Genomic DNA, 21,267 nt, shown 5'->3' with positions numbered 1-21,267 from the left:
ATTTCTCCGGGCTCTGTCACTGCCACAAGTATGCATTTGTTCCAGTAGTAATTACAGGGCGCTGAGGTTGAAGGGGTAGGTGCAGAGGACTCAGCACACAGATAACAGGGTACTGAATTCCTGGTCCTCATTTGCCTCTGCAGGGAGGTTGGCAATTTTATTTTTTTTTTAAATAAAAAGCCAACAACCATACAGAAAACTATTAGGTTGACCTAGGAATTTTAATAGAAAACTGTAAAGACTAATTTTTAATCAACCAGTGTGCTGGAAGGGAAAACCCACTCTTGATTTTCGTCTCTGATCGTTTCTGTGGTTCATAGGTTTCTAATATGTGCGTGTTGTTCAATGTCTCCTTCCCTTCTTGCCTACACCCTCCCCCCAAACGCACGCACACACATAAGCTCATTCATTCTCAGGGAGTTCGAAAGTATAGACAAGTGTTTTGAAATGCAAACCGTTTCTATCTGGGTTTCTTCCCTTTAAGTACCTGGAGATATGTTTGCTGTTCTGACTTGTCTTCTGGGAACCTGAATGCAGGTACTGCTGAAAAAGTTCAACTTTGACACTCAGCTCGGTGGGGACGTGAGATCCACATCCTCGCTTTCACTTTCCTCCCAACTCTTTCAAACTCTCCAAATATTCTTTGGGAAATAAGGAAGGGTGGGCTCTGCGTGCCGCCAGCCTGAACCCGGGCCCCCTCTCATCACGGTTGCCCTGGGCCACCTGGAAGTTCTGCGTCAGAGCCACGTGCATCTGCCTTTCTGCTGCATGCTTCTCGCTGCTGGGTTTGCACCTGAGCGCCTGCAGTGAATTCAGCCCCTTGTAACCAGTAGCGCATCCTGGCTGGTGCCTGCCATCCAGGCCTGACAGCCCTGCTGCACGGATTGGCAAGCGGCTGTTAGTCCGTTACCTCCTGCACGTGAGCCCCGAGACTCCACACGGGAGACCCAGCTGTTCCTCCATTCAGCGGCTCTGTCACCAGCCCACAAGAGCAGCGACAGCCTTCCCTGCCTTTCCCTTTTTCTCTGGTCTCAGAGAATTGTAAGAAGCCAGTGCCTGAAAACTCCTAAAATATTCGATTGTTTTCCATGGAGTTCTAAGGTGGGCAGCCTCCTTCTGCGTGTTTGTCAGCTCCAGATTTTTCCATCAGAGGACGCTCTCTTGCATATGATTTTTTTTTTAATTTTATTGAAGTATAGTTGATTTACAATGTTGTGTTAATTTCTGCTGTACGGCAAAGTGACTCAGTTATACATATATATATTCTTTTTCATATTCTTTTCCGTTATGGTTTATCAGAGGATACTGAATATAGTTCCCTGTGCTATACAGTAGGACCTTGTTGTTCATCCATCCTATATACACTAGTTAGCACTGGATATGTTTTATGTATTAAAGCTCAATGCTTTCTGTGAATTTTTACTTAAAGAAAGGGATGTGCTACTAAAACAGTTTCCAAACCATTATTCGAAGCTTATCTTTTGCAGAAGAAAACCTGAGGTATGAGGAGGGGAAATGATTGGTCCAAAGTCACCCAGCAAGACGATGGCAGAGCTCCAACTAGAAACCCAGCCTCCTGTGCTTGTCCCGGCATGCATTTCACATTTCAGCTCTTCCAGGTTGTAGAAGAAATAGGACCCACGTGTAGTTCCTAGCCTTCTTGCAGGAGCTGGGCTGTGTGAAGGTGTATAGATGAAGGTGGTCTGGTAAAGAGAGAACCTTCCTGTTTTGTCTTTGGCTCTGGGTATGTTTCTTAACAACTCTGTTCCTCATTATTTTGGCTAGAGAACCAAAGAGTACTCTGTGATTATTTGACAGTTGATGACCTAAAGGCAAGCTGGGCATTTCAGGCAGTGGAATAGTACAGAAGGCACTTTGCATCAGGTGCAGGTTGAGAGACCGAAGGTGGTTCCCAGCTCTGACATTTTGTGTTTCTGCTTTACTTCCAAGTCTCAGACTTCTTTTATTGACCACACCTTACTTGTCTTCCCCCTCTTTGGGGCTCCTCTTGCGTGGGGAAACTTCACTTTCTCATGGATTCTTACCCCTCACCCTCATTCTCTCACTGCAGCCTGGACCTCCAGTGCTAACATTCAACTAGATTCCACTGACACCCTGCATTCCTCTTTTTCTCTGGAGCCTTCCTTGCCCCTGACACCCCTGCCTATGGTATGCCTCTGTGGATTCTTCAAGTTGAAGTGATGATTTTCTTCTTTGAAGCCTCATGGTATCCTGTGCTGATTTTTGCTGTGGGATCTGAAGCTCTATAGTACCTAGTTAAGAACCTCTTTCCATCAAAAGCCAGGGCTGTATTTCAATACTTCCTATATCCACGGCACCTAGTACAGAGTATAGTAGTTCAATGTGCAATAGCAAATAAGTAAAGGAGTGAATTGCTAATCTTAAGTATCCCCTTTCCTGCATCAAACACCCATGCCTCTGCACGTGGCTGACAAAAACATCTTGTAAATGTGCTGAGTGGCTTGAAATTCTTCTTCACTCTGGTTGAAAGCTCTCAGTGCCAGACTCCCCGGTATGCAAACAAGGGCTATTCCTGATGCGATGCCGCCAACCTCCCGTGCCTCATTTCTCTCCACTCCCTCGCATGTACTATGTGTCTGTCCTTGGAGGTTCCTGGCATGACCGTCCATCTATATCTTCCATCAAGGCTTGAGGGGCAGCGTGGTGGAGCGATTGAGGACTTGGGTTCTGGAACCAGACTGTCCAGGCTCAAGTCCTGCTTTCATCACTGGCCGGCTTTATGATCTTGGTTAATTCACTTGACTTTTCTGTTTCAGCTTTTCGTCTTTAAAATGTGGCTAGTAAGAGTGCCTACCTTATGGGAGGATGGGGAGAATTAAATACCTTAATAGAGCTAAAACACGTAGCTAAACACTTAGCTGTACATCAATATAGCTAAAACAGGCAGAGATTTAAGTACTGATGAGTATTAGCTGTTATCATCACTATCGCCTTACCAGTGCTCATGTCCTACCCCAGACTTAATGAATCGGCATTTCCAAGGTGTGATTCAGACCCAGGAATAGTTAAAAAGTTCCTCAGATGATTCGGGTGGGAATTCCTGTCTTAGCTGCTAGGAGCTGCTTTCTGTTACCTAAACATGCTGGGTTTGTATGTTCTTTAGCACCTCAGTATCTTTACACTCTTGCCCGTGGCACCTGCCTGTCCACCCAGTTTATCCTCCAGACCCTTGCCAAATTTGTAATCTCATGCCTAGCCAGGCACCTGGCACAGAGTGAATTCCCAGCAAACAAATGATGAAAAAAAAAATGTATGAATGTGTGCTTGATGGGTACTCTGAGAGAAGATTTAAATTTTCTTCCCTATAATCACTACTGAGTGATGACTGTATACCAGGCACATTTCTAAACACTTCGCAGGTGCTGTCTCATTATGATCATTATACTCATTTTCCAGGCAAGGATACTGAGGTTCAGAAAGGTGAGGTAATGTGCAAAGGTCACATGGGCAGTCAAAGAGGCAGAGGCAGGATTTGAACCCTGAGCCCATACTCTTAACCTTTCATTGTACGGCTCTCTGGACATGGGGAAGGCAGTCTTTCTCATGAGCTTTTCCTATGGTGGAACTTTGATTTTTCTTCTCTTCCCCTGGACTGATGATACTGCAGAGCAGCAAATCAGATAAACACTTCAAGGTGCCAGCCGACTGAAGTGGTGGTTCACATTTTCTAGTCTTGCAGAAGGGTCAAAGCCCATGCCCAGCCCTGTGGTATTTTTGTTCTTCTCTTAATCTCAGACAAGAATCCCCTTGCAGGTTGGGCCGAGTTTATGGCTCAACATCAAGATTATTTGCACTCTCGGTATATGCGTGGGTAGGCTGAGTTCAGCTTGGTCAAGAGTATAATTCAGGGGATTTAGATTAAAAAAAAAAAAAATTGGAAGTAATGGTTGGCCATTTGGTTGGTCTCTGGAAAAGTTTACCAAGGGAAGTGGTAGTATTTTGTGACAGTGGGTTTAAATAGCCGGAATGGTTGAGGTTTAACACTGGCAAGTCATAGAACCAGTTAAACACAAGATACCTTATAGCTTTATTTTTCTCTACTTCTCTAATTCTACAAAGTTTAATGCCTTTGGAATTTTAGATTCCCCATTGTGCTTTCTTTATAGATGAAATAATAAATCTCTTGGATACATAGAACATTACCCACAACATTTACTGTGCCCCCAATACATACTTGCCTAATGAAGTGTGTCGTGTCCTTTTGGAAGCCTCAATTACACAAGGTACTTCCCAGTAGTTACATAAATTAATGTGGTATTTTCAGGGCAAGAAACCAGATCTCTCCTCTTAGAAATAAACTTTCTGGATTAGTGATTCCTTTGAGCAGAATTTGGATGCACTTTAAGAACCCAGTGGGCTGAGTTCAGGAAGAAAGTCCCAAACCCATTGTGGAACATAAGCTTGGATAATAATATGGCAGATACATATTATGATGTTGAAAGACCAGCTGTTAGTTCTGAAACGTGGGAACAAGTGTTACTGTCAAGATGTGTGCCTGACAAACTGTTCCACGAAGGGACCTTGCTTCATTTGACAAATTCAATCTGGAAACATAGAACACTGATCCAGGCCAATCCAAAAGATACGTCCTAAGTGTGACCCATTGTCATTGCTGATCTGTTTTTAGAAACTTAAAAAAAAAAAAAAATCAAAGTAATACATGCTCATATTTAGAAAACCAAATAGTACTAAAATATCTATATAAATAATAACTATATATCATATATATTTACATATGTCACTTGACATATAGATTAAATCGTAGCTCTAAAATGTTTACATATATATAAACAGTGCATGTATATATGAAGGTATATATATCTGACAGTCTTTTAGCTGCTTTTTCTGTACTATTTTTAAATAATGTTTTTTATATCTAGTTATAATTTCAAATTATTTACCTTGTATTATGATAGATTACAATATATATTTCTTACACCTCCTACACCCTTCCTGTTCTCCAATGGAATTATATCACAATTTTGATTAAATGTCTATTCAGTGCTTATTTTTACCATGATTGTAAATAACATTTACTGTTGAGTCAAATAATTTATTCTTGTATTTCCTTTCTCTTAAAAATATTTTTCCTAGAGTTATTAATTGCCTCATTTCGAACACTGACTTGGTTTTCTAGGAATCTATAGTTAAATCTTCCAACAGCCATTTGACAAATGTGTCAAAGATAACTTACTTTTCAAACATTCTTCTTATATGGATAAATTCTCAAGTCACCGTATACTGTTTTTTGTGTTTTTGTTTGGTCGGTTGTCAAGCAGAAGTTAATTATTAGTTGTGACATATCAGAAGCAATTTAAAAGGCCTGTCTTCAACATTTCTTTTATTCTAATTATAGTCAATTACTCATATGTGGGTAAACGGACAGAAATGATCTGGTTTTATTGTAGTTTGTAAATAACATTCATAATTTAGTTTTATGGTTCCATGAATACTCCATAGATTTTAGTGTAAGAAATAGCCTTTGTTTCTGAGTACCTCTGACATCTAGAATAGCTTCATCAGAGGAAAGCAAATGATGCTTCATGTAATGTTATTTTATGAATAGGTAAATGAATGGCCCACTTGAAATGACACTTGAAGAGAATTTCTTCCCTTTCTCATTTTCTTCTCATTTTTTCAGCCCAGATTTGCATGATCAGGAATGTGAGATACTTTATTATTGGGAGTAGTTAAAAGAGTTTACTAGAAAATAATTTGAAAGAGATTGTGTTTTTGGAGATTGCCAGTAGAGGGCCTTATTAAACTGAATAAAATTTCACATACAGACCAATGGCAATAGGTACCTTGTGAAAGAAGCCATTGTTTTTAGGATACCTGATTAATAGCAGTAAAACTACCAAAGTAATCTTTTTAAAGTGCATTGTATTTTTTTAAATCTGGAGAAATTAGAAGTCTCAACTTTTTATTTTCATTGTTAGGGAAAATTGGAGAATTCAGATCATTCACTGGAGAATTCAGCCCATCCACCAAACCAGGACTTTGGATGCCAAGTCATAAAATCTGTACATGACCTTTCTTTTGGAGTTGGAGCCCCGGACTCTGAGCCTTTTGGGGAAATTAATATTGGCTGTTGAATATGGAGGAAAAACATGATGGTTCCCCCGTCCTAGGGACAGTTTATACTTGCTTCCTACATTTGAGTGAGCCCCACTCTCAACAAAATGGGTTTTCTATTCCCTGCACCTGGACCAGAATCTCACTCTGTGGTATACCCTCGATTCCGACACAGGGAAAGAGAATCTAGAGGAATCGTGAGAGCTGGAGAGCGTTATTAAGTGCTCCATCATGCTATGTTGCCGTGAAGGAAAGAGTTGTGGGGACTTGAGCTGACCTTCTAGAGTCATTTGGTGCGTTAGCACAGAGCTCTTCTCTTCCTACTCACTGGCCTGTTTTCAGCTTCTCCTACTCACCAAAATCTCTCCTTAGGAAGTCTCCCCCTCCCCCTGCAACCTCACTGGGACAATTCCTGCTCAGCCTGAATGTTCCTTCCTCAGGAGAGCTTTCCTTACTTGTTATAGACTCGGATAGCTTCAGGGACTTGCTTTGCATAGCACGTATCACTAGTGTAATTAAATATATGGTCAACTATTGGATTCAGAACGTCTCCCTGTCTAGGCTTTAGTTGCATAGGGGCAGAATCTGTGTCTATCTTGTTTAATATTGTAGCCTGAGCACCTAGAACAGTGGCTGGTAAATAGTAGGTGCCCAACAAATATTTGGTGAATGGACAGATATAAGCAAATTTTCAGACTTTAGTGCTTTCTCCTCTCCATTCTTACACTTCTGAAAACATTCCTTTTTGCAACTCAACTGATGACATTCAAATCTCATGGCATTCGACATTTCTGTGGACACAGGGCACAAAGGCAAGGCATTTCTTTTTACCGAACTTTTAATGATTGAGTGAGTGCCTGTTTAGTTCCAGTCGTGTAAGTATCAATACTCATGGCATTCGTCAATGGGGGCTCTATAGGTGTGAGAGTAAATGAAGAAGAGGACGGACAAGATTTATTTTCTTCCCTCGTTGATGAGGACAAGGGAATGGGAAGAGGAAGATGTCTTGCATTGAGTAACGTGCCCCTTTATGTTTCCCATCTTGAGCTGGTAATTTTCTGGATACCCTTTCCCTGAGAGGCTGCATTATACACCAGAAAGACCAGGATTTTTGGAGTCAGTTAATACAGATAGAGTAACAGAAAACAAATAGCCACAGCTCATGCACATGTGACATTTACCCTTAGATAGACCTGGGTTCCAGCCTCTGTTCTGATCTCCATCAACTTTGGGAGAGTTATTTAATTTCCTTGAGCTTGGTTTCCTCATCCATAAAATGTAGTAATATCAACAATGATTTCACCTGATATTTATTAAGTGCTTGGAATGTGTCTGGCCCTGTCGTGCTTTCCATTTATATTGTCTCATTTAATCCTCAAAATAGCCCTCTGAGATAAATATTCCTATCAATTCTATTTCACAGATGACAAAACCAAGGTACCGAGAGGTTAATTTGTTCCAGATTGCATAGTAAGACTCTGACCCAGATAGTTAGATTATATTACCTCCTTATCATTGTGAGGATTAAATGAGATAAAGTGCGAAGAGTGCCCGCACAAAATTAGACTTGCAGTACGTGGTGACTGTTACTGTCACTATTGGCTCCTTATCGTTGAAGACATTATGGGTCCTTGTAAGCAGGTGATTGCTGAAGGGAAATGAGAGGGCTAATGTCAGCCCCATGTGTGGTCATAGGGACTTGTGGTTTAATCCCGATGTCAAATGTCAAGAACCCCATTTGCTCGGCATTTTGGCACGTACAAGTATTTGTAGCCCGAAACAGCTAACAGGGAGGCTGCACACCCCTACCCCTCCTGGACCGTGAATACATTTATTATGTTCTCCCCATATGGACATATTTTTCATTGCTCAATACCTTGTGTCTGTTTATGTGATCCCCCTGGCTTTATCATCTCTGCATTTTGTTTGGCAAAACTGCCAAATCCCGTGGTCTTTTGTATGCATAGAACTGCTTATTTGAAGTACAATGGATCCAGGTTATGAAGTTGGGTGGGTATAAAGTGTGTTCAGCTCCTTTTGGTGGGGTCTTAATTTGATGCCTTTTTCCTGCACCCCTGGACCACCTTCCCTAGCTCCTCCCGCCCCCTTCCTCTTCTCCATCTCTCACTCTCTTTACCCCACCTTATTTCTCTGTCCTTGTCTCTCTCAGTCGTCTCTCTTCTCATCTCTCCCTCTCTTTGCTCATCCTCTTTTTTGGGTTCTTTTCCTTCTTTATCTTAATTTACCTCTTCTCTGCTTCCTACTCCTCAGAAAGCCGAGTGGAGAAGTGATGGTGGTCCGTGTTTCTCACTGGCGATGGACCAGGCACTGGAGAAGGGAATCATTTCAGTTCTCTACCTCTCCATAAACTTCAAATACCCTAGGGCCTCAATCTAATGCTGATCCCATTAAACAAAGAACACATCCAGATTTCAAGCCAAAGTAAGGGAGAAACCAAAAGAGCAAGCAGAATGGTGGAGTGGAGTGAAATCTGGATGGAAGATTGAACAACCCTGCTTGTAAAATTCTTCCACAAGCCAGCTGTATGACATGGGATCAAGTGGCCCCATCTGCAAAGTGAATGGTGGGGATCAGATAGTCACAAGGCCGTTTCTGGCCCCGTGATCCTGTTATTCCTTAACGCACAGTGACTTCAGTCTGACTCACAACATAGACAGTCATGCACAGCAGTAAGGAGAAAAGCCCCTCCCCCAGGATGGTGGGCGCAGGTCTGGGCTGAGAGCAGGAGGACCCTTGTAGCGTCTGAGACCTCCAGAAGTCCCGTTTTCCTAAAGTGCTAAAGTGACTCGTCACTGCACAGTGCTGTGTGTCTTCACAACAGATGTTGAAGGGTCACCCTTGAAAGGGTGTTTCTCCAAGGCATTTAATTATAACCTCCACAGAAGACTAACAGATGTTGTAATTGTCTTTACTCTTTGATTAAATAGTTTCTGCATGAGTGGCTTTCTTAGATTTTCCTTCTCTGTTTTGTATGGTCTTTACAAACTGACATGTGTCTGCAGTTTTCTACAGATAGCTCCTCAATGGGCTTGGTAAGAATCTTTGCAGATTCATAATTTCATTCTATCTCTTTTCTTTCTCTGTCTATCTATCACCTATCCTCTCTCTCTCTCCCCTCCCTCTCTCTGTTATCCGTGTCTCTCTCTCTCTCTCTGTCATCCATCTCCCTATCTATCTGTCTATCTACCTACCTACCTACCTATCTATCAAACCTGGGCTGGGACAAGCTGTGCTTCTATAGACTGAACCATTGGTTATACAGGCAGCCGGGGGATGGGAATATGAACGTGGTTAGGAGACTGGCCTCTCTCTTTACCATTTGTCCAGGGAAGTGACTGATGCCCATAAATGTTCCCTTGGAAAAAATTGTGCAAAGTGGGAAAAGAGAATTCTGCAAACCTCGTGCTGCAGCCAAGCATGCCAGGTGCCAAGCGTGCAAATGAGTTTGCAAGCAGAGAGAAAAACCAACATTCATGATGTGAATGTCTGCAGATTTCCTTGGCAGTATTTGCTCGGGGAAGATAAGTTATCAGCCAGAAGCCTTATCGACATCAAAGGCATTATTTTCATTCCATTATTGAGAACCCAGGATTCTTTCTTTGCATCAGAGATGTGGCCTGTGTTCTAGGGCTCATTTATCTCACCTTCTACTTAGCCCATCAGGAAGCAGGATGCCACTAACTTTACATGAATACGAATGCTTCTTTCTCAGTGTCCAAAGTAGTATGTTTTCTCCTTGAGAAGAAGAAACTATAAGGAAGGGGTTCAGACTTGAAGTCAATTTATGGTTGATGAAGACAAGAGGAATGGAAGTAAATAAGAATCAGTATTTTAGAGGGGTCTGCCTAATGATTGTCCCCACCTCACCATACGGAACCATCTGAAAAGGGCTCATAAATCAGGGCAAAGGTCAATTCTTAGATCAACTTGAGGGAAGAGAAAGATCATTGGCTTCACTGGATGAAGTAGTAGTAAGCCTTTCATTGGGGAAAAAAAGGAAGAAAATACTTAGATTGTTTAATCAAATAGACCCCATGTAAATTTGATCTGTCTTATCTGTACTTGCTAAGGAAGAGGAGGGAAAAGAGTATTTTCTGAGCATACGATGGATTCTGAATATATGTGCTACTAGAAAATCAAAAGGGAAAAATACTTGTCTTTACGGGGTTCACAACATATTGGAGAAAAGGAGTTAATCTCACAGGGGACATTCAAAGAATACTATAAACCAATCAATATGATTGAATTCCAAATGAATGATCAGAGCTTTGCCAAACTAAACGGTTTTATAAATTGACCGGGATCTTGACCCTTCTACAACCCATATCTATAAGAAATGGCTAAGGAAATTTGATTTATTCAGGTGATTTGGAGGAGAAAGAGGAGTTTAAAACTTTTTTTGAAGTATAATATACATGCAGATAAGTGCACATAAGTATACAGCTTGACACATTTTTACAAAGTGAATACACCTGTATTACCAGCTTTCAGACCAAGGAATATCACCAGCACCCTCCTTAAGTTCCCTTTTAATCACACCTCTCAGGTAATCATCATGAGAACTTCCAGTAGCATAGATTAATTTTGCCTGTTTTTGCACTTTATATAAATGGCATCACCAGTATGTACAACTTTCTTTCATTCAAATTGTATTTGTGTGATTCACCCACATTGCTGCGGTTAGTCGTAGAGTTTTCATGCTCATTGTTGTATAGTATTCCATTGTGTGGCTGTATCATAATATAGTCTCTCTACTGTTGGTGGTGTATTTGGATAGTTTTCAGTTTGGGACCATGACAAATAGTGCTGCTATGAATATTCTAGTACATACATATCCCTTGGTGAACAAACATACACATATCTGAGTGTGTATGTGTGTGAGATTGCTGCATCACAGGGAATCTAGGAGATACTGCTGAATAGTTTTCCAAGGTGGTTGCCCCAATTTTTATTTCCACTAACAATATGTGAGGGTAAAGGTGGCGTTTGAATTTACTCGAGAGAATACTACTTAACTTCCACTACTACTTAGGGTAGAAGTTAAAGAGAAACAGTTGTGGCCTAATGTTAGGCAGAACTTTTGATCATCTGGAAATTCACAGACTGAAACTGGAGCCGTATGAAATAGTTCCTTGTCTCCTGAGGTGCTCAGACAGTGATGGGATGGTCTTTATTGAGAAGGAAGGTGAGCTGGAGGATTCCAAGGCCTCTTCCATCTATGGACTTTGTAGATCTAAATTAATAAGCTCTATGGAAACAAAGATGCAAGAAGTTAAAAGCAGTCATTGCCATGGACCAGGTGGTCAGATGGTAGGAGACCAGGTGTGAGTAAACAGGAGTGATTACACAGTCAGTGCTGACTGTGAATGAGGGCAGAGGCCATTCAAGGAAGGGAGACAGGTACAGGGACCTGAGCAGGAAGTGGTAGAATTGAGGGGGTCATAAAAAGTGATAATATATTAGTAGATAGAAGGAAGAAGAGTAGTTTTCATGCAGCTACAGGTGTATTTTAGAGTGTGAATGGAACACAGGTTGATGCAGTTCACTGTGCTGATTGCTTAGAACCAATTATGAGAAATATAAAGCAAAGCAGAGGCATTTGATCAGCTCAGTCTGAGATCAAAGGATACCTGAAAGATGCCCTGGAGGAAAGCTGTTCCACAGGGTTGTGGCCAGGTCACAGACCCCAGGGCACAAGGCAAGGCAGCATTTCTGCAAGACTCACTGGAGACTATGTAGGGCTCAAACTTCTGCTCCAATCTCTTCCACACATTGGATCCCTCTGATTTCTAACTTCTGTTTGTTTGTACTTCAATATCCTCACTTCCCCTGGAAAACTCATGGTGCCTTTCTATGGTTAATCTCTGTTATGGGTTCCCCAATCACCAGCCCGTGGTACCTGGTATTGAGCAAGCACCTCATTGAACCCTGTTCCCATCACTACCAATTCCCCATGGAATGGGGGCAAGTCGATGGGGAGGGGCAAATGCAATCCCCTACTTGACAGAGTTATTTTGGATCAGATTCCTTCTAACTCTATCTTATTTCTTTCACCTTACTTTGATGCTTGTCATTTCATGATTCCTATGAACAGACATGAGAAATATCTTCTATAAGTTGGTACTGGGACCTGATCAGAGAGTACTAAGAAGTCTGATCATGTTCTCCTTTTCACTTCAACTGCCAGGAAGCTCAGAACCAAAATTACGTGCTTAAATACAAGTGCTCTGTTGGCTCGTATCCTGCATGTTTGCAATTTTCCATTCTCTCATCTTTGTACTTTGTGGTAGACAGAATCCTAAGATGGACCCCGAGAGATCAGCCCTTTCTTATACATGCACGTGGTGTATAATTCCCTCTCTCTGGAGTGTGGGCAGAGCCCGAGATTATGATGGTTCTCACTCCTGCGATTAGGTTACATTGTATGGTAAAGGGGGGGGGAGACTTTTGCAAACGTAATTGAAGTCCCTAATCAGTTTACTTCAAGTTAATAAAAAAGGAGATTTTCTTGGATGGGCCTGACCTAATCAGACAAGTCCCTTAAATCTAGAGACCAGAGATTTGAAGCCTCAGAGATTCTCCTGCTGACCTTGAAAAAGCAAGTCACCATGAGTTGTACAGATGCAAGGAAATGAATTCTGCTCACAGCCACACGAGCTCAGAAGAAGACTCCAAGCCTCAGGTGAGACCCTCAGGCGAGACCTCAGGCCTGCTTACCTGTGAGACCTGAACAGAGGCCCCAGATAAGCTGTTCTCAGATTCCTGAGCCGTGGAAGCTGTGAGATAATAAATGTGTATTATTTTTAAGCCACTCAATTTGTTACACAGCAATAATTAATGTACATATTTTCACTCTAAGTTTTATTCTTTATTTGTTGTGTATGTAGCCTCTTTAATTCCTTTGTGACTTGATTAAAATTGAATGGATTAAGGAATAAATTAAATAGTGTCCTAGGGCCCCCTCACACTTACTCCAGGGTGACAGGGATGGTGCTGTCCCCTCCATGCCATCAGGCTCCCTCCTACCTCTGTGATTTGGCTCGTGCCTTTACCTCTACTTGGAAGGTCTTCTAAGAATCTCCACTTCTTTAAACTCCATTCGAACTTAGAGGCTTAGCATGAGTTCTACATCCTCCATAATTCTTGCAATCTGATTTTTGGAGGATTTTTTTTTCTTTTCAATATTTATTTATTTGGTTGTGCTGGGTGTTAGTTGCAGCTCACGGGCTCCTTAGTTGTGGCTCATGGGCTCCTTAGTTGTGCCTCTCCAGCTCCTTAGTTGCAGCAGGTGGGTTCCTTAGTTGTGGCTTGCCGGCTCCTTAGTTGTGGCATGTGAATTCTTAGTTGCGGCATGCATGGGGGGTCTATTTCCCTGACCAGGGATTGAGCCCAGACCCTCTGCATTGGGAGTGTGGAGTCTTAGCCACTGTGCCACCAGGGAAGTCCTGAGGATTTTTTTTTTTTTTCTGTTTCTAAATCCCTACAGCTGGGGTTCCCAGTCTGAGGGCTGATGGCATCATAATTACTTCAGGGAGGTTTTAAAAATGCAGATTCCCAGCATTCTCTCCCTCTCTCTCCCTTCCCTAGGGATTCTGGTTCATTATTGAATATTCGAAAACCTTCCCAGCTGGTATCACTGGGCAGCGAGGTTTGACAATGGTTGCCCTGTCAATGTCGGCTCTGTATATAGTATCTTGCGTGACTTACTGCCTGTGCTTGAGGCTCTCAAAACTTTAAGCCAAATATATAGATCCCCTCTAGCCTGGACAGCACATTATATATTTCTTTAATCTTAACCTTGGTTTTATTATTTTTCTACTTGTATCTTCCCTTTGGCTTTCCTTCCTCAATTATTTGTTTTATCATTTTCGTTTTGTGTATATTTTTGTAAGTAATCACAAATCCTTGGGGGGGAATGAGATTGGGAATAAAGAAAGAAACAGAAAACCAGTGTCCTCTTCCCTAATACTTTAATGTATGTGAGTCTCGTTTCCCTGGCAACAGTAAAACTTTCTGAACCATGGATTCTGGCCCACATCGTACCTGGCACAATTTGACCGTATAGGAACTGTGTTCAGAAAACTAAAGACTGATGGTTGGACCGATAAGAAAAGGTTCTTGCTTTGTACAAAGAGCATTCCTTCCTCTCTTTTCTGCCCTGACCTTGTCTCCTTCCTCACCCCCTTCTCCTATCTTTTGAAGCACTGAACAAAGAATTGCTCTTTTTCCTGAACTCAAGCATTCGAGGCTGGCATAATGCACAGATAAGGCTTTAGAATTAATAGGAGGACTCTTTGTCTCTTTCAGGGGGTTTCATCTGCCTGAAATGGCTTTACACTGAGGTGTATTATTTTTTGAGCTTCCTGGTTCTGTGAACAGGCACATTTTAGACACAGGGCTGGAAGTGTGAGTGGGAAGGGGGTGGGATTAATCATCCGACACTGCCCTTTCCCCTTCTAAAGCCCCATTGAATGTGCTGCATTCAACACAGCAGCCCTGCCCTTATGCCAAAGCACACATCTGTGATATCACTGGAAATGGTATTGTGCAAGCTGTACTTGGTGAGTGGAACATAATTGCGTGAGGAAGCAGGTTTATCATACAGAGCTGAGGAATGCTCGAGGGAAGTTCTACAGAGATAGTCATTGTGGAAAAACTGATAAATTGTACTCCGCTGAGTACTCCTTTGAAGCCTTTTCTACTGTTTTGAAAATGTATAATCTCTTGGCAGTGACGAGTCCCCTGTGTCTCTCTACTTGTCCTTTCTGCAAGTCTCTTTTTACTTAGATTCTCCTCAGTGGGAAACTTTCCTTTTTTTTTTTTTTTGCCATTGGCTTTCTCTTGAACGTATTTGCATCAGAAGATCTGAACTGGCCAGGTGAGCATGGTAAAATATGCTGTGTGTGTGTGTGTGTACGCGTGTGCATATATGCATATGAGCACATGCATTTGAGTTTCTGGGTTTCTGTTTTTGCCATTTGCATTAGACAAAAACAGAATGTTATTTCATACGTTTCATACATTCCATATTTCATTAGTTTAATTTCCAAATTAAGCTAATTGAACTTAGAAGGCACTATATCAAAAAGTCAAATAACTCCAGGGCGTTTTAACGAGTGGCCTTCATCTTCTTTTCTACTAAAATCAAAAGTACTTTCTGCTTGATGGAGATGTTCCTGTGCCATTTTCTCCGATATCGTTGGGGTTATGCTTAAGCCATTATAAATCTTTTCAAAGATAAACGTTTGGACCATTGAATTCTGCCTCTCACTTCCCACCCCTATCACCCTATGTTCTTGTAAGGATACAGAATTCTCACATATGACTCAAAATGTTTCAGTTTTGTTTCTTAGGTGCTGACTTAGCGAGAGCTCACGGAAGCGTCACACGATGCAGGGTCTCAGGGTGAACATCTCACGCGTAGAGGTGCTCAGGGTGGTAGTGACGGAAGCTGATTGGACTTGAAGGCTGCCCTTGTGGAGAAGCAGAGCCCGCAGGCAGCATGCAACCCATCACACGCTGTTCCGTGATGCTGATCAACTGAAACAAAAACACATGTTTTTAGAGACTATACCTACTTTACAGTTTCCGTCACCACCTTCACTCTCTGCCTTGCCTCCAGCTAATTAAATCTGTGCTGATCGCAGGCAGAGGGAAGTGGAGAGCTAAGTGTGTCGGTCCGTTTCCTTGATAAAGCAGCTCTGGGTGCAGTGTCCCACTCTGGGAACCACCTTGCGAATTCGGCAGCCCAACTCGGCTATTTCTGTATCTCCTGGCACACCGACTTCAAACAAGAACAAGCAAAGTTTTGCCAAGAATAGCTTAAGCAAAAAGTTTAATATTCTGTAACAGATAATGAAGAAAGCTGAATGAAGAAAAAATGAGTTTAGCCTCAAATTCTCCACACCAGCTGCCTTCAATATTTGGTTCCATGACTCTCTATTCTTTTGGGGGGGGGATGGGGGGGGGAAAGTGTCCTTCCTGAAACCTGATCAGGACTTTGCATAAACCCTTGTTGCCCAGGGTTCCAAAGGAGTTCTGCCTTCCTTAATCAGACTTCCAGAATTATCGAGAATTATGCTTATGGGGAGGTCATGGTTAGCAGAGCACTGAAGAATGAGGGCACAGGAGTTCTGGGTTAATGACAAAGAATGACTTGAAAGTGAATTATTGTACAGGCAGGGGATACTTTAAGGGAGATGTGAATTTGATTTTGAGGCTGATAGTTACATTTCTGGGAAATGTAAGGCATCATTCTCTGCCTTTCTGAATCAAAAAATGTGAGCAATCATTGGGACACAGCAGGAAGGAGTTAGTGATTTAGATTAATAGAAATTTGGGTGTATTCAAAAGTAGAGGGGACCTTTAGCTATTTATCCTAGAAAACATTTCATATATGTGCGTGAAATGGTGTGTGCAAGGGTGAACATTGTAGCACCATTTGTAATAGTGATCGTTATTCTCAGTCTAAATCTCCATCAGTAGAGGAAGGGTGAAACAACACTCCATTCTCACTACAGAGCCCATGTAGCATTAAAAGAACAAAGGAGAGCTATTTGTACCCTCACATTGTATTACCTCTTAGACATAATATTAAATGAAAACAAATCAAGTTGTCAAAAATATGTAGAGTAGGGTACCATTTCTGTTTCAAAAATCTTATCTATAAACATGTACATATATGTATATAAATGGACTGAAATGTTTTATAAAGATAACAAATCATTGTTTTTTTCCCCTAATTGAGAGGATATAATTAAGAGTGCGTGAAGAAGAAACTTTTGCTGTTTTCCATATCGGTCTCTATATAATTTTAAACTTTTTACTTTGAGAATATATTCATGTTTTACTTTCGAGAAAGATCTACCTGTGTGTGTATGTATATATACCTGTATATTTGTTTATATACATTTTAATAAGGGGATATTCTAAAAGACTATTTCATAGGATTATGAGAAAGGGAATTATTTTTTCCCAAGTAAGTAATCTGAGGTAACCAAAGATAATATAAAAGAGGAACAGAATCTCAGCTGTTCTCTGGTTGAGTTACAGTTTCCAGACATGGTAATGTTGAATTTGAGATACAAATCAAAGCTGTTAAGATACAGATCACCAGCTATTTCTCAGTACACGTGAAGTAGCATAAGTTATTTGCAAAGAAATCCATTGCTTCAGGAGTTTAATTTCATTTCAAACAAGTTGAGCCTGTCCCAAACATTCAGCCCTGGGACTGGGGATAACTAGATAAGTGAGCCGTGGCCCTGGTCCTAGAGGGTAAATAATCCTGGGAAGGACAGACATGTAAACACCTGTCATTTATTCACGAGTCTCCACTCCAATAGAAGCCTGAGTGAAGAACTCGAGAGGAGAACAAGCTGTGGGCATGCAAAGGGGAAAAACAAATATTGATTGTTTTCAGGGAGATAAGAAATCTGTTTTCATGAAGGAGCATGTGAAGCAGATCCTGGGGTCTAGGATGGATACAGAGGAAATGAAGACGGGAGAGGGCTGATGGCCTGGGAGAATGATGATGGTCAAAAGACTAGAGGTTTCGGTGCTGATGAAAGCTCATTTCTGGAAGTTAACAGTGATAATAATGGGTTGAAATAATAATATTAGATGTGAAACTTCCAGGGACCTACAAAAAAGGCAATCTTATCTGGCTAATAGCTGACATATCTTTTTTAGTTGACGTATAGTTGATTTACAACGTTGTGTTAGTTTCAGGTGTGCAACAAAGTGATTCAGTTTTATATGTGTGTGTGTATGTGTGTGTATATATATATATATATATATATACACACACACACATATATTCTTTTGCGTATTCTTTCCCATTATAGGTTATTACAAGATATTGAGTACCGTTCCCTGTGCTATACAGTAGGACCTTGTTGTAATAGCTGACATTCCTTGAACACTTTACTATGTGCTTGGTACTCTGCTAAGTACATCATATGCGTTACCTCACTGAATCCCTAACGTAACCTTATGATGTAAATAGCATTGTGATCCTACCTATGGTATAGTAGTGTTGTGATTTCCATTTTATAAATAAGCAAAGTTGAGACTCAAAGAAACTAACTTACATATACAATATTGTAACACCAGATCTGAATAGCTCCAAAACCCCTGATTTTATTTATGCCAATACTGCACCCAGAACTAGACAACCTCGAGGTTTTGTCCTAAAGGGAATAACTGGGAGTTATAGTTTCCAGAGGTCAAGCACTTTCAGAAGATAAGAACATAACACATGGCTATCCAAGTGGACTGTTAAAATGGTGACAGGATGAAAATCGCATCCTAAAAGATGTCCAGGAAATCCATGCGAAGGTTGGCTTCAGCCCTGGTTATGGTAGTGAACAGGAAGGAAATGAGAACTGGGTACAGGAGTTAGAGCTCCCAAGCATGGCAGCATGTTCTGAAGCTTGTTAGTTGGAGACAGTAGTAAGCAAGTGGTAAAACTAGATGGTGTGGGATGAAAGGGAAGCGGTGGAGGACATTTAACAATATCTCTAAAGTCATAACTTCACCTGAAGCAAAAGATCATGGTTTTTCACAAAGTTAAGCAACTGTAACAAAACTTTGGAAACCACCTGTATGTTTAATAAAAAGGGATGGCTAAAATACGTGACGGTGCATCCAATGAATGGGATGCTGTCAGTCCTCAAAAATGGTACTGTGGAAGAATGCTTAATGGCATTAAATGATACTTGCTCCATAGCTGTAGGTGGAGAATTTGATAGCATGTTTTCCCATTTTTGTAAGCATATTGTCGTAGACAGCTCTTATGTCTGTGACTGCATGTTATCTCACAAACAGCTTTTTTATGTTTGGGGACATTCCCACGTTATGACCATCTCCTCCTGGACACTGAAGCCAGGATTCAAATTTCCAGCCTCCCTTGCAGCTAGGATGCAGGCCTATGACTTGAGCTCTGCCAACCAGGTATACTATGTGAGAGAAATCATTCCTGAAGTGAGTAACACATACCAACCATTCCCGTGCAAAGTTTTCCATTTTATTAAATGGGTGATGGCAGGAACATTGAGATTTTAGTAGGGGGTGCGGGGAGAGCTGGGTTTGGAGGGAACAGCAGTGGCTTCCTCGTCAGCCCAGTTCTGTGGTGTGATTTGGGGGGTTGTTTCTGGCAGTTTAGCCTTGAGTCCAGTTCCTGGCCCTCCCAACCATTTTGTGAGTCACCCAATAACTTTTAAAAATAATTTCTTTTGCTTCTTAATCAGTCAGCATCAGTTACACAACAGAGTTGATACTCGTCTTTTGTTACTGCTCTTTTTCTTGTTTTCTGCAAATATTCATTCAACAGAAAGTTATCAACTACCTACTATTTGCCAAGTACTAAGCTAGGTATTAAAGATAAAGACACTTAATGATGATTTCTCTACTTCCAGTCTACATATTAGATGTACAGTCAGGAAAGTTTCTTTAAATAATCTTGGCAAGGATTTTTCTCCAGGATGCATGAGGATATTAATAGTTTGAAGGACCATGACGCAATTAGCATATATTGCGTAAAGCTTATTTAAAATTTGTATTGTGATCATCTCTGAATTAATTTCTATTGTTGAATTAGCCTATTTTCTCAAATTAGCTGTTGCTCTCATCTTTTGTCCTCATTTACATAATTCTCCATTTCAGTTAAATTCCCTTTTCTCTTTTTAAGAAAGTAACTTGATTGTTAAATTTGCTCTTTTATTACATCTTCTTTGTAATTAAAAGTTATAGCAAAGTTAAAAAAAGATTATAGGAAAAAAATCATACATTTTGTCTTCAGAATATCCTTCAGTGCTTTTTCAGTGAGTGTCTGGGGAAGGTAAGCATTTTCGTTTTGGTAACTCTAAAGAGTTTTTTATCTTGTTCTCATTCTGGGGTTGTATTTTAGCTCAATTTGGAATTCTAGGTTCACAGTTACTTCCCCTCAACACTTTGAAGACATTATTCTCTTGTGTTTGGGCATTTATTTTTGCCAACTAGAAATATGTTGGCAGTCTATCTATTCTAACAGGCTTTCATTTGTATGTCACTTTGAAATTATCTCTCGTAAGTATTAGGAACTTCTCATTAGCCTGATGTTTGTATAGTGTTAATATTATACATGTTGAAAAGAATTTATTTTTATTTACACTGTACTTTCAATTATAAAAATACATATTCTTCGGTTTTGGAAACTTTTTAGCCATTATTTCTTAGAATATTTCTTCTATGTTATCTTCTTTTCTTTTCCTTTTCTTTTTTTTTTTTTTGGAATTCCTTAGATGCATTTTAGAACCTTTCGATTGAGTTTTCTTAACTCCATCTTTCTCTTTGTGTTTCATTTTAAGTGAATTCATTAGTACAATTTTTTAATTCACTAATTCTCTCTTTGATTGTCTTGTTAGGCTTTATCTTGGTTATGGCATTTTATTTCAGACCACGGTTTTCTTTTCTAGATTTATAATCCTTCTTCACACCCACTTATTTGTGTTTTTTATTTGCCTGACCTTGTATCACAATTTCTCATTCCTTTTATGAATACTATTCCATTTTTGTATTTTGATTTTTACATATTTTCTTCAGCTTTATTGAGGAATACTTGACAAGTAAAAAATGACATATTTTAAGGCATACAATGTGACGTTTTGATATACAATATACATTGTAAAATGAGTACCACAGTCAAGCTAATTAACATATACATCACCTCATATAGTTATGTTTTTGTGTGTGTGTTTGGTGAGACACTCAAGATCAACTCTCTTAACAAATTTCAAGTACACAATATAGTATTACTAATTATAGTCACCATGCTGTACATTAGATCTGCAGAACCTATTCATCCTGCAACTGAACCTTGGTACCCTTTGATCAACATGTCCCTGTTTCCCTCATCCCCTTAGTCCCTAGATACCACCATTCTATTCTCTGCTTTTATGAGTTTAACTTTTTTAGATTCCTTACTTTGGTTATTTCTATATCCTGGCTATTATGAATAATGCTGCACTGAACATGGGAGTATAGACATCTCTTTGATACAGTGATTTTGTTCCCTTTGGATATATACCTAGAAGCGGGATCGCTAGATCATATGGTAGTTCTATTTTTAATTTTTTGAGGAATCTCCATATT

At 40.4% G+C, this 21,267-nt stretch overlaps 1 protein-coding gene across 9 annotated transcripts in view; it reads left to right on the top strand.

The window, feature by feature from the left end:
- NCKAP5 (NCK associated protein 5) overlaps positions 1-21,267 on the top strand; it is a 1,104,646-nt gene that overhangs the window by 152,476 nt on the left and 930,903 nt on the right. Inside the window, exon 1 of one of the 9 annotated variants that reach the window (XM_082465764.1) lies at positions 171-1,744. The exons of the other annotated variants lie outside the window; for them this stretch is intronic. The gene's annotated coding sequence lies outside the window, so the exon portion shown is untranslated. Of the gene's footprint in view, positions 1-170; positions 1,745-21,267 lie in introns of those variants that run through there. 9 annotated transcript variants of the gene reach the window in all.

The sequence above is a fragment of the Balaenoptera physalus genome (assembly GCF_965194825.1).
Source record: "Balaenoptera physalus genome assembly, chromosome: 6".
In the NCBI taxonomy this organism is placed as follows: domain Eukaryota; kingdom Metazoa; phylum Chordata; class Mammalia; order Artiodactyla; family Balaenopteridae; genus Balaenoptera; species Balaenoptera physalus.
The sequence above is the reverse complement of the archived record's forward strand: the minus strand, read 5'-3'. Positions and strand labels throughout refer to the sequence as shown.